This window comes from Macaca nemestrina, chromosome 6 (genome assembly GCF_043159975.1).
Source record: "Macaca nemestrina isolate mMacNem1 chromosome 6, mMacNem.hap1, whole genome shotgun sequence".
Lineage (NCBI taxonomy): Eukaryota > Metazoa > Chordata > Mammalia > Primates > Cercopithecidae > Macaca > Macaca nemestrina.
Window position 1 is genome coordinate 33,296,157 of NC_092130.1, and position 12,512 is coordinate 33,308,668.

The 12,512-nt window shown below is 39.6% G+C and overlaps 1 long non-coding RNA gene across 1 annotated transcript in view; it reads left to right on the forward strand.

Moving 5' to 3' along the window:
* Positions 1-12,512, forward strand: part of LOC139363743 (uncharacterized) — a 315,681-nt gene that overhangs the window by 7,998 nt on the left and 295,171 nt on the right. The gene's annotated exons all lie outside the window — the stretch shown is intronic.

A 12,512-nucleotide genomic window follows, 5' to 3' on the forward strand; every position in this document is an offset into this window, starting at 1 on the left:
TAACAAATATTTATGGAGCACCTAGTATGTGCTAGGCACTGGGCTGGACGATGAGGTCAGTCATGGACAAAACACTGTTGCTCCCCTCCATTAAGCACTGTACACTTTCCTGAGGGCATCACCACATGGTTTTTAATGACAATCCAATGTGATTGTGGCGAGTACTAGAAAAAGAGTAAGTCACCCAACCCACACTGGGAACAGAGCAGGGAAGGCTTGCTAGAGTAAGATTGGCTAGACTGGAAGCCAATCTGAGACCTAAAGTAGAAACAGGAATTCGCTAGGACTTCTGGGTACATAGACCCACATTTTATTCATGGTTCAATTATTCTCTTGTGCTATTTGCTCAGGTTCCCTGGGTGATCGCCAACTTGGGAGGATGAAAGGATATGTTAATAAGATCTTTGAAAGTGCTGCACAATACCTGGCCAGGGTAAAGTAATGATAATGATAATTCTGTTTAATCAGGCTTCATGAGATCAGACTCCTTAATAATTGCTTTCAACATGTTATCTCATTCCACCTTTGCTGCAACACTAAGATATGAGGCAGGTGCCAGCTTAAGCCCATTTTACGGTGGAGGAAATTGAGACTCAGAAAGTTTAACAACATATCCATTTGCACACCAGTCTGACCTCAGAGTTGGTATTCTCAACTACTGTGATAGAGCACTCCTGGCAAGTAACCTGACACCAAGCAGGGGCTTAATAAATATTTATTGAATGAATATAGCCTTCAGTAACTAATAAATGTCAACCAACCAAAAAACATCAATATTACTGTTAATACAACAATCACGGATATTTTTAAAGAATAAAATAGCTCATTCAAAACAATCCATTATAGATACACAGAACTTTTCTAACTTTAACATATATGGATCATATATATCCTATAATCCATAGGAGATAACTAGAATCGGTCTTATAATCCCGCATTGCAGACAAAAAGATAGTATAGATATTATAGATAGTAGACCTAATTTTCTTCATAAATATGAGGAGGTGAAGGCAGCTAGAAATAAGTCTTAAATTGCCCAAGGTCTTATAGAGTCCAGAAGGCAAATTTTTGAATCCTACACCAGCAATTTTTTTACTGCTCATCTTCCGCTAGACGCACTGACTGTAAGTTTAAGATACGGTTGACTGTCTTGAAAATGCAGGGCACAGGACATCAAGGCAACTCAAGGGAAATCCATCATGCTTTCAAGATGCTTTCACTTGCAACAGAAAACTGCTATCAAAATATCTGGAACAGTAAAAGAATGACCTCTTCTGCAAATATCTACTGAGCACCTACTATGTGCTTGGCATTCTAGGCACTGGAGATTCAATAGTGGAGGGGCTAAATAATAGATGTAATAAACAAGTGGAATATAAAATATGAGGCTATAAATGCAAGAAAATAAACCAACAGGGGGTGCAGGGATATGGTGTTCTCTTTTAAATATGATGGTCAAGACTTCATGCAAAAGATGACATTTGAGCAACAATTTGAAGAAGGCAAAAAAAAAAAAAAAAAAAAAGTCATGTGAATATCTGGGGAGTAGAGTTCCAGATAGAGGGAATAGCTAGTACAAATGCCCTGAGGCAAGAGCTCATCCGGTATGTTTAAGGACTGGACTTGTGGCCAGTGTATCTGAAGTTGAGTAGGCAAAGGAAGAAGTTGTGAAAGATGGAGACAGATCATGGCAGACAGATGCAAGACGGGGACCTTATAACCCATTAAAAATAGTTGGACTCCTGCCTGAATGAAATAGAGAGCCACTAGTTGAAAAACGCTCTTTCTAGCAGCAGCTCGATTAAGGGACCACTGTCAGAAGCAGGAATCGGTTGAAAGGTTATTGCAATAATCCAGCGTTTCACATAAGTCACAAGGCGGGGAGCCCCCGAGCTGATGAATTCCCTAGGTGAAGCGCAGCATAGAGGACTCAGATCCTCTCCATCTCCCTGCCTTGCTGTCTTTGGAATGTCAGCTTTGTCCCAAGACAACTGCTGCATGCAATTGTGTGCGTCACACTCAGATAAACCAACAACGTCAAGTGAAAGGACATTCTCATTTTTTTTTTTAAATAAAGAAACCTTTTCCCTCCAATATCCCTAGAAAATTTCTTTTGATGTCCCCTTTGCCACAGTCTAAGTCAGATGCCCACTTCTGTTTTTTGTTGTTGTTGTTGTTGTTTTTTCTTTTGAGACAGTGTCTCGCTCTGTCACCAGGCTGGAGTGCACTGGCACGATCTCGGCTCACTGCAATCTCCACCTCCCAGCAGATGCCCACTTCTAAGCCATCCATTGGCAAGGAGAATGGGATTAGCCTAACTAGCTTTATACAAATAGGCTTGCATCCGAGTTTGGAATGGGATCATCATCCCTGAGTGGAGGATGCCACAACAGAATCTAGGCTTTGCAGCAAGGAATGAGGATGCGATTCAAAGTAGTCCAACAATAGTATCAGCTACAGGAAAAAGATACAGATAAGGCTTAACCAGTTCTATTGCTACCGCTGTGCAAAGGGTGGTGAGTTATTGGCTTGTTCTTGGTTAAACATTTGGCTCAGGCAAATCCAGACACCAAGCTTCTCTAGACTGACTTGTCTTGAAGCTGGGGCCTGAGGTGTGTGAGAAGAGCACTTGCCTTTTTGTAAATGTTGCTCATTAAGCAGGCTCAGCATCATCCTACTTACTGCCTATGTTGTTAGTTAATGGAATTTAAAAGCCAAGAATAAATAATTAAGCACATGGACATTGTGGGTGGTTCCTGTTTATTTGCTCAAGGTTTCAGTAAGCATTATGCCTTTTTCTTAGTATATTTATTTTTAGTCTATCATATAGAGCTTTAAAAAAGAGAGTATAACTAACTTTATACCAATTTGGTTGGAGTTAAGGATGTTGAATTTTATTCATCCATTTATTCAGTAAATATATATTGGGCAGTAGGTATTGGAAACACAGCAGCCCTCGAAATAGCCACAGTCTGTGATATTAATGGAGCTCACATTCTAGTGCAGAGGTGGACACTGGAAAATGCAAGCTTACAAAGACACAAGATATTTTCCAATGATGACATATGCTATAAAGAATATAAAATGGGCCTGGTGCGGTGGCTCACACCTGTAATCCCAGCACTTTGGGAGGCCAAGGCAGGCAGATCATGAGGTCAGGAGTTCAAGACCAGCCTGACCAACATGGTGAAACCCTGTCTCTACTAAAAATACAAAAATTAGTTGGGTGTGGTGGCAGGCGCCTGTAATCCCAGCTACTCAGGAGGCTGAGGCAGGAGAATCGTTTGAATCCTGTAGGTGGAGGTTGCAGTGAGCCAAGATCATGCCACTGCACTCCAGCCTGGGTGACAGAGCAAGACTCCGTCTCATGTGGGAGTGGCTAAATGAGGGAATGGGGAATGCTACATTATTAGAGGGCTTTTCTGTGAAGGGTTTTCTGAAGAGGTGACGTTTAAGCTAAGACCCAAATAATGAGTAGAAACCATGTTCAAAAAACCCATGGGAACAGTGTTTAGACACAGGAAACAACAAGCGCAAAGACCCTGGACAGAAGCAATCCAGGCATGGCCAGAAGGAAGGCCAGGATGCCTGGATTGGTCAGTAGGGGAAGTGTCTATGTTGAAGTCGTGGAGGGAAGCAGAGGCAAGTTCAGGTGTGTAAAGCCATGGTAAATAATTGTGTTTTATTCTGGGTACAATGGGAAACTTTCAGGATTCTAAGCATGGAAGTACTCTGATGTTTTAGGACCTAAATCCTAGGGCATTTCACCTCAATGGAGAATTTTCAGTAACATAATCTTCCTTATAGTTGTATTGTGAAAATTCAACCTCACCTCTAAACTCAACTATTTTTGTTTGTTTTGTTTTTGCTTCCAACGTAGAGGTCTTCATACCTCCCCTCTCGTAGTAAAATCCTGTCTGTGGTCTGAAGCTCACTGTGCTATCTTTGCCCAGGATCACCATTGGAATTTGTAAATGTTACAGTTTTGTTCAGTGCCTAAAAGCAATTTTCAAGGCATTGTTGAGATCACTTAAATTTGGCAGCCTTGAGACCTGACCATGTCCTTTCAGCTTACAGTTTAGGGAACATAAGATCTGTTGTTTTTTCATTTTAGTTTTTACTGTGGATGATATTTCCATAATTTTATTAGCTGTTTCTTAAGGGCCATTATTATCTATTGTTTCATGAGTGATTTTTCTGATTACGATTTAAAGCAACCTTTCCCAAAATTATGGCACAGTCATTTGTCCATGTGCACGTCTCACTCTACACCATTAATCAAATATACCAGGTAATTTTATGTTGGCAGGTCTATACCAATGATATTCAAGCACTAATGATTTCCAAATATTGATATTAAGTCCCTATTTTCCAAGGAAAACTGATGGCAATTTTTTACAGCTTACCATTCACACATGCTTCAGAATTTATGTGCCCCTTCTTTTTTCAGTCAATGATTCATGTAAAGCACAGCTTCTCATCAGACATACCTGAGAGAGAATATTTTTCTAAAAAGTATTTTACAGCATGCTGAAGATGTCTTTTAAAAAGATTGCTCTTTAATAGCAGTTTAAACCAAATTCATGAAACTAAAACAGAAAAAAATAAATAACAAACTTTATTTTAAAAACAACTCTGATATTACTGTTTAAAAACTTGCATTTTTTTCACATAAAGTAATACTCTTTGTGTTTCTAACAGAAACTTGAGAGCATTGGAAAGACTTTACCATAGTTAAGAGAACGAACTATGAACAGATGGCCTGGGTTTGAATCCCAATGAAACGACTTTCTGTGTCACCTTGAATAGATTGCATAACTTTATTTTGATTTAAACTCACTTTACTCCTCTGTAAAATGGGAAAATAGTAGTTTCTCCTTCATAGGCTTGTCATGAGGATGAAATAAAATAATCTAAACAAAGCACAGCACTTGACACAGAGTGAATGCTAAGTAAATGTTAGCTGTGATGCTAATGAAAACACAGATAACAAGAAAATAAAAATGACTCGTCATTCTACCACCCAGATCATTATTTTTTTAATGTTTAATATTTGCTAAGTTTAGTAAACGCTCTCTAAATGAACTTAAAATGGCCATCAGATCCATGTGTTTACTGAAAAGATTATTTACACCTGGGTCCACACAACGATTACACTTCATCTTTGGGAAGAGCAATAAACACCTGTAGAGGGTTCTACGAGCAAGTGGAAGGAAATTACAGACAGCAAGTTGTCTCCACATTATCAACAAACATGAACAATTAATTACCACTTCTTACACCTAATCCAAGTATTATTTACCCACATGATGTTAATGAGCAAATAGGAAACTGTGCGATTAAACACTTAGATTCATAGCATGTTGGAATTTGAAGGAATTTCCTTTGAAGGAAACTGGGAGATCTTTTCTGGAAGATCTGCCCACTTATAGACGGAGAAGGTGGAGTACAGAAAGTAAAACAGACACAATGAAGTTATGAGTTTCCTCTTCCACATTACCACTTAATGTTTCCACCACTCAGATTCCCCTGTGGCATTATGGGATAAGAGTCTCTTTGATATCCCTTCCGGTGGAAAGACAAAATATTATTCAGCCTGGAAAAAGAAAGCAAGCCTGTCATTTGTGACAACACAGATGAATCTAGAGGACATTATGTTAAGGGAAATAAGCCAGGCGCAGAAAGGCAAATGCCAGATGATCTCACATCTGTGGAATCTAAAAAAGTCAAGCTCATAGATCAGAGAGCAGAGTGGTAATTACTAGGGGTTGGGGTAAGAGGAGGTTGGGGATACAAAGGATACAAAATTTCAGGTAGACAGGAGGAATAAATTCAAGAGATATACTGTACAACTTGGTAACTGTAGTCAATAAGAAAGTATTGTATACTTGAAAATTGCTGAGTAGATTTTTAGTGTTCTCAGAAGTAAATAATAAGTATGGGAGGTAATGCATATGTTAATTAACTTAGCCATTCTAAAATGTATACATATGTTTAAACACCATGTTGTATACTATAAATTTAGACAACTTTTGTCAATTAAAAATAAAAACCTCCTGACCACCAAGCAGATGTTAGCATTTTCTACCTCTATTGTATCAGCCAGATGTTTTCTTTAACCTGGGTGGTGATCAAATGCACAAATACGAAAGGAGGAAAGACAGTAGCCCTCCAAGGGCCTTGGTGTGGTCTTTTGGCCAACACCCAGGCTAATCACAACAGCAGAGTGGTTCAGGCTGTGTATTTGGCTGTTGATGAACCCTGGCTTCCCTGGCCTTCTTTAAAGCCTTCCTCAGAAACTGCTGACATTTCCCAGTTTCTCGTGGGCAAGGGAGGCTTGATGATAAAAAAAAAAAAAAAAAAAAAAAAAAAAAAATCATGATTAGAAATGGCTTTCTAGTAGTCTAAGAAAGGCATTAAGACAGGAGCTATGTCTATCTTATTTGTCTATTACAGTGCCTGGCACTTATTGAAAACTCGATAAACTTAACATTGAAGAAAAATGATAGTCAGCACCGAGCACATCTAACATGCCAGGTGCTAGGCTCTTGGTGTGTCAAGCACTTTTTAAGGTCTCACTTTTTAGCAGAGGCTGCATGACACCATAGTGAAGAACACAGGCTCCAAAAAGGCTCACCCAGGTTTGCATTCCAACAAATCTGCTATATGAGTATGGTATTTAATGTATCTGTGCCTCAGTTTCTTCATCTATGACATGGGGATAATAATTGAAGCTACATCCAGGGCTCTTGTGAGGATTAAATTAGCTAATACATGTAAAGTATTTACAATGCAGCATGGAATACAGTCAGCATTCAATAAATGCTTGCTCTGTCATTATTAGTGTTAGCACTAACTTACTCACTCCATAGGCCCTGTAAAGGAGATATCCCAATACCTAGATTTTGGCAGAGGAAACTGAGATTTGAAGAGCTTAAATGATTGATTGGTTCCTCCAAAACTATCTTTAGTCACCAGAAAACCTATGATTTAAACCTAGAAGGTAAACATTCAAGGGAATCAATAATATTCTATGTGGTGGGTAAGAGAGCAGGCTTAACCACCTGACTCTGGAGTCAGTCTGTCGGGTTTGATTCCAGCCCAAATCAGGACCCTGTTATTACCAGGTGTGGGTCCTGGAACAGGTTATTCTGAGCCTTGGAGTCCTGAGAATAATACATCCTATCTCACAGGGGTATAACAAGATTTAAAGGAGATAATGCTTGTTGGCATTGAGCTCATGGACCCACACTCACCAGGCGCCCCATAAACTCTTTCATTTTTGTCAATAGTAGCAATGGCTGTAGTTAACTCCAGTTGCTTCCTCCAAAAGCCCTCCCAAACACCCAAGAAGCGTTCTTGGCTCTGCCTTCCTAACTTCCTTGAACACCCATACTCATGCACTCTATCACTAAGTCATATGCCATTTTCCCTCTTTTCTCTAAATAGGTCAGTATCTCCAATCCCTCGACCTTGCTCCAACCCCATTGCCACTATGTTACTTTGGACACAATCTTCTCTTCTCTGGATATTGGAGCAGCCTCTTTGGGTTACTCCCACTCTCCTTATTGTCTTGACTACCTCCAGTCTGTTCTTCACACTGTATCCAGAGTAGTATCTCCAGTGTGTACATATGTCACTTGCCTCCCAAAAAGCTTCATTAGGTTTCATTGCTCTTGGGATATCCCCAGCCTCACTCACCATTCTCCTCATGTACTCTCTGTTCCATGTGTCCTCTAATGCCATATCCCCTCCTCCAGCACTACACACATACTATCCCCTTTGCCAGAAATATTTTCACACTCTCTTTTTCTGGCAACCCCGGTTCATCATTCAAATCTCAGTTTTGGTTTCATTTTCCCAAGTAAGCCTTTCTTAACCCTGAACTCTGAGCTCGGTGGCCCTCGTAGAAGGTGCTGAATGTTCTCCATCATACACTTGCCAAATGCATTATCATTTTCTTGCTCCTTGTATGTTTTCTCTATTAGTCCATACTCTGCATGAAGACAAGTCTGCTACAGCTACTTCCTGATATACAACTACAAGTTGTGTAAGCATTCCTAGTGCCCAGCACCATGCCTGGCATACACTAATGTTTAACAAATACATATTGAATAAATGCATGACTAAATAAATGAAAGAATACTAGCTTTCCAATCAGCAAGAAATACCAAGAAGACAGGAGACTCCAAGAAAATTCATTCTCGTGACCAAAGTGACATTTCTTACTGCTAAGTTCAACTCCTTGTCACTGCACTTGGTTTATGGAATGCCTTCTAGTTTAAATGATTTATCCTTAAATAGAGCTGCCATTTTTCAATGTGCCGGTATCAGTGGATGCCTAAAGATCTAGGTAAGACCAAATGGTAACAACCTTATATGGTTATGTTTTCAAAACACATTTACAAATATTATTTCATATACTAGATTGTTTTGATTTATATACCAGACCTGTGGGAGAATGAGGTGAGGAAACTAAGGTATGAAGAATTACACACAGATCTTGGTTCACCTTTCTTCTAATCAAAATATTATTTACCCTCATTATGCTGCCTAATGTGCAGTTAATGTGTCCATTATCACAGCCCAGGTTTCTGAGGCCGTATTGCTGTAAAGCAGTGATTCTCAATCTAGGGTGTGGGAGGGTAATTTTGCACCTCCGGGGATGTTCACTGATGTCAGGAAGCATTTTGGATTGTCCTGACTGGGGGATGGGAGGTGTGCTACTGGCATCTATTGGGCAGAGCGCAGTGACACTACTAAACATCCTAAAACAGCCCCATCTCCCCCACATAACCACACAACAATTACCTTATCAAAAATATCAATAGTGCTTAGGTTGAGAAACCCTGCCATAAAGCAAAGCTCATAGACTGAAACAGCAAAGGAAAAGGTAATTGTGTAAATCTCTCCAGACGTAATCAAGATGTAGAGGAACTGGTGAGTACATACCCTGTTTAAAGGCATGAAGTTTGAATTAGAAAATATAATACTCTGCAGGCCAAACAGAACCCTCGTGCAAGCTGCTGTGAGCCGTGTGACACTCCCAGGGGAAGGTCCTCCCTGAATGAGCAGATCTGGTCCCTTACTGTAAGAACAACAGGTACAGCAATTTCTCCCCTGCTACCTCCTAAAAGATTTACTATTACGGCCTCTCAGAATCAAGAGGAAAGCTGGGTTAAAAGTGTTTTCTTAAAAAGACATTAAACCCAATTACTCAAGTGCCTACTCTGTATCTCTAAGGGGTAGCCTACGGGTCAGAAAACTAAGATCTTGCCACCTGGATTCGTGTCCTGGGTTCCTTTCAAATCCTCTAAAGTTCTCATCTGTCCAAAAAGAAATACGCTGCCTAATCCTGGGGAAGGCTCTAAGGTCAAAATAGATATCAGAGTCACAGTTATCCTTTTAAAATATTGTTTCATATCAGAATATTGGTTCCTTTTCATAATATTCATGATTTAATTAAAATGCAGAGATGTCTGGGAAGGAAGCAGATAGGACAATTTTTTTTTCTTCTGCAGAACAGGAAGCACATTCGGGATTTGCTTTGGAATGCTTTCTTTTTATGAAGGCTGTGAGGCATTATGTAGACTGAATAATTGGAACATTTTTTATCCCGCTTGGACAAGAAATGTTAAAGCCCACTATTTCCAAACGAGAGCTAATAAGTGCATAGCCCAAACACAGCAGCTGAAATCTGCTTTATATATTTAAAATATGTTTTTATAATTCTATTAATTTGTAGTAAATAGGAGAAAGAGTGAATTTGAGCTGTTTTAATAAAACTGATACTGTTACCTCTTACCAGAAGACTCTTCCCACTTATATCTTCATACGTGCAAATTCTTCTTCTCCTTCATAGCCTATCTTAGATGCCACTACCTCCAGGAAGCCTTCTTGGATTCTGTCCCAATGTTCCATTTAGGTGCGAGAGTTTTCTACTATGCACTTTATCTGTTACTCTCTTTTGGCCCTTCTGTAATATTCATATATTTATTACTTAATTTTATATTTCTTTCCTATCTCCCTTCCCTTTCCTTCCTTCCTTCTCTCCTTCCTCTCTTCCCCCTTCTCTTCTTCCCCACTTTCTCCCTCCCTCCCTCCCTTTTACATCATATGCCTATACATGCATCTAATCTCACAGTCCTTGGCACCATGTCCTAGGAATAGCAAACTTTCAACACACGTTGGATCTCTGGAGGCATTGATAGGTACGTGTGCGGATTTGGCTAGATTTCTTCTACATGATTATGGTAGTCATTAGCAAACCCTTTCTTTCAAATAGGTCAGAGGTAAATTTGCCCAACCCTAATGAAATACCCACAAGTTCCAAATAAGTAGATACAAAATCTTGGTCTCAGTCTTGGTGCCATGTCCTATACGAGACTGTAGGGGAGATAATGTTCAGATCAGGCAACTCAGAGAACACAGTGGCATGGGACAGCCTGAGGGGAGGGGTGAGCGGAAAGCCTTTACTGGAATCTTACCTCCTCCACTTGTTTGCAGTTGACTTTATTTAATGTCCCTGTGTAAACTTCCTCATCTATAAACAGATAAAATAATGATATTTACTTTAATATAGGTTTTTCAGGAGGATTCCATGATATTCTAGGTATAGCACTTAGCAGAGTAACTGGAACCTAGTCACTCAGATGAATGAAGAACTCAGATGAATATAGATTTGGGTTTCCTCTTATTACTACTACCATCACACATCACTTGATGATGGGGAAACATTGTGAGAAGAGCATCATTAGGCAATTTTTGTCATTGTGCAAACATCCTAGAGTGCACTTACACAAACCTAGATGGTACAGCCTATTGCTCCTAGGTTACAACACCGTACAGTCCTGAATGTCACGGTCCTGAATACTGTGGGCAGTTGTAATGCAATGGATAAGCATTTGTGTATCCAAACATATCGAAATATATAAAAGGTCCAGGAAAAATACAGTATTATAATCTTATGGGGACACCTTCATATTTGCAGTCCACAGTTGACCGAAATGTCATTAAGCACATGACTGCATTATCATCATCTGTTAAAATCAAATCATGTTTCCATGGCTCAGAAGCAAAACAAATAGACAAACAAAACCCTGTTGCCTACCTGCTCTGACTTCCCTTTATAAATTAGGAGATGTTATTTGTCTACTCTTTCTAGGTACTATGAGTGTTCACTATAGAAAATTTGGTGGAAAACGTAATTGGCTTTATTGTGCTTTTCCTTCTTTCGTTCTTTTTATTAAGAGCCAAAATCTTCTGTTGTGAGGCACTGGGCTTTATTTCTCCCCCTGCTGCCTGGTAGCAGCTGCTCTAAATGGAGCCGACCCCCATCTTCAAAGTCCTCTTCAGTCTTATCTGTAGCTGCCCACCTCTCTCTTGCTTTAGTCACATGCCAAGAGAGCTGGCTGAATCATCAGTGCAGACTGCCAATCAGAAATATGAATCAACTCACTCTTGACTGCTCTGCAAGGTCTAGGGGATGCAACGAGTGAGAAAGACAACACACTACGTGTTCCCCTAGAGCTTATATTAAAGCAGTGAAACAAATGTTAAATAAACTATTTAAAAAATATGTAGGTAGTTAGTTAAATTAGAAGAGGAAATCTCTGTGAGGATAAATTGCAGGCTATAGTGGGGTAAATGAGAGGGCCAAACCCATTCCTTGGCCATTAATTTGTCTTTCAGCTTCAGCTCAAATGTCACCTCCTCCAAGAAGCCTTCCCTGACCATCAAGCAAAGCAGTCACTCTCTAATCCGTGGTCCACTTTATTTCCTTCATTCTACTTTTCACCACCTAAAATAACCTTGTTGATGTAATGTTTGTTTATTGCCTACCTCTTTCTTTGAGAATATAAGCTCAAAGAGCTAAACCTCAATATGTTATTTACTGCTGTATCCCCAACACCTAGAAGAGTGCCTGGCATTTAATAGCTGCTAAAAAGATTATATTGTATGAATGAATGGATAAATGAATTAACCACAAAGAGGATCCTCTTTCTTTCAGGCCAGAATCTAACAAGTTGTGAATTTCACACACTGGCTAGTGGGTGTAGGAAGTGTGATGGAAATTGTCAGAATTTTCTTTCTTCAGTTCAACTCAATTCAGCTCAGTTCAATCCAGCATGTACTTATCAAACTCCTGTTATGCTCCAGGCAGCAAACTTTGATCTCAGAATTCAGCAGAAAAAAAATCAAATTTTTACCCTCTTGTAACTTAGAGTCTGGCCAGGGTGTCAGATACTAAACAGCAATTATTAAAGAATTCTAAGCACTTTACTGGATTACCTCATTTAATCCTCACAGCAGCTCATGAGTTGTATATGTTGGGAATGGTTATTATACCCAAAGAAGAGGAGTAGTTTTTTTTTTCTTTTTCTTTTCTTTTTTTTTTTTTGAGAGAGAGTCTCACTTACTTTGTCACCAAGGCTGGAGTGCTGTGGTGTGAACATGGCTCACAGCAGCCTCAAACTCCCAGGCTCAAGTGATCCTCCTGCTTCAGCCCCCCA